Source organism: Seriola lalandi, unplaced genomic scaffold (assembly GCF_002814215.2).
Source record: "Seriola lalandi dorsalis isolate HSWRI2012SDOR001 ecotype SW California unplaced genomic scaffold, Sedor1 jcf7180002054952, whole genome shotgun sequence".
NCBI lineage: Eukaryota > Metazoa > Chordata > Actinopteri > Carangiformes > Carangidae > Seriola > Seriola lalandi.
Window position 1 is genome coordinate 1,270,595 of NW_019525503.1, and position 2,255 is coordinate 1,272,849.

Sequence of the window (2,255 nt, forward strand, 5' to 3'; positions counted from 1 at the left end):
GAAAAAGCTATTTGAAGTTGCAACTTGCAAAGAAGCGATTCATTTTAGTCATTAAATCAAATGCACATTATCTCGCCGTGCCCAAACAAACATTAATCATCGGGCATAATCTCGACAGGTAATCTCCTCTCCCCTCTCGAACTTGCCTGTGAAAGAGATAAATAAATATATTTACAGCGTCAGGAGAGAGAAGGCATCCTTGCAAAATGATGTCATTAGTGCTGAACGATAGCTCCCACTACTGCTGTTTCTGTTGAAAAAACAAGTCAGTGCATTCAATAGGCTGTAGCTCAAGATCAAAATCAATAATAATATTCTTGGGCGAGTGAGTCTAATGGCGGGAGAATCCCATCACCCGACCAGACGCCTTCCGGCAGCCGACACTCTTGTGTGCTACCGCGAAGAAAATCACTTCATCAACTTTCCTGAGGGTTTTCCTGACGCGCACATGCAGAAGCAAAACGCACTCTAACATACATGTGAGGTTTTGTTTGAGCAAGTCGAAACAACCACTGTGTCATTTTGATATCATTCATGGAAAGGAATCAGGAATGGATCCGTAGCTCCGACTCTTTGAAATAATCCCAGATGATGACAGTTTAGACTTTCGAGCTTGTGCTCATCGAGAGCTGAGGCGAAGACAGAAACGTCTCTCCTGGATTCCCTCCTCTCTGAATCTCTCTCCTGATGCCGGCTAATGAGACTGCTGTGAAAGAGCAGAACATTTCAGAACAGCACTTTGGAGAGGTGACACAAAGTTTCAGCTGCTCGTTTAAAGCTGCACAAGAAAAACTTCTGACCTCGGCAACTTTTGCGTTATTACAAAAACATAAACTTTAGAAGCCTGGAGTCAGACTAACACGATGTCTGTAAACTCCACGCAGCCTGATCATGTGTAAATCATCCACCCTGAAATATGATTCATGTGTTATTTTTGTTAATAAGAGTCGACACCTCCACCTGCTGTGGCATGAATTTTAATACATTCTCAAGGCACTTGTTCCATTAGTTATTTTAATGCGTCACCATTTTATGATTGTTAAAACAGAGCGGATAATATTAATATTAAACATACATAATGAAATAAAAAAAATGTTTTAACATTATTCTGTCACTTTTTTCATTAACTGCTCAGTCTCTGTCCACAGAATGTCACTTATTCGCTTTATTACATTCCCCGAGGGCCCTTAAATAAAGCCGCCACTACTAGTTGTTTAATCCAGTATAAATAATTTTATCTCCTAAAATTGTAGAAAGATTACTTTGCTAATCAAATCATGGATGGCGCTAAACTGGGCTAGATGGTTAGATCCTTTATTCATCTGCTGTTTTGACCGTTTCATCCCCCATTTGCCAGATCAACCTTCGGTTCGCTCGCTGGAATCACCTGGGCGTGTTCATGTTGCTCACGTAGCAAGTATTTACTTTGGTAAATTGTTCTTCTGTTTGTTTTGGGTACGCAAGTAGCGTGATAAAAATGCATAATTTCATCATCAAGTGATTTCACCAAGAGGAAACAAAAGGCAAGCACATGTGACCTGTTACAGTCATCTGTTGTCAAAGTCATCTGTTGCTGATTTCTGCATCTCTTCTGCCTCCTGACTGCACTTGTTCCACATCAACCTGTCCTATTTACAGTGCTGAATATCATTATTTATCACAGCCAGTAGCCTATATACAACAAGGAAACATACACTTACTATACTATATACCTATACACTGATGTAGGCACTCACACAGATGAGTCATGGTCAGAGAGGCAGCTTGTTGTTCGGCTCCTCCTTGAGTGAGCTCTTCTGCATTTTAAAGTCCTGTATCTACCAGCACAAGGCAGTAATGTGAAGTGTGGATTGTGAGGCTGATCAGTGTCGTTTGCTATAATGAGAGCTGGGCAGGTGATGGGTCTTGTGTTCACGTATGAGAGAGTCAGTGTAAGGAGGCAGATGATTTTGGAGTCGTGATGCGTGACGCTGGTGAGTTTGTTGTTGCTGGAGAAGGTTAACATGCCAAAACAAAAAGGGTGTGGGTGCAGGAGGATGAGCTAAATGATGCATTTTGCAAAGCAGCAGCAGGAGGTAGGGGTGGACAGCGATCGCAGTGTTCATATGACGTGGAGCCTTTGCTGGGAGTGTTTATGGATAGCAGTGATGAGGTGATCAAAAGCGAGTTTATTGTCTGTAATGACTCCAAGATATTTGAAGTTGTTTACCTGTTCTGCTGTCTTGCCATGGGTGGAGGTGGGGTTCGGTCCAGCC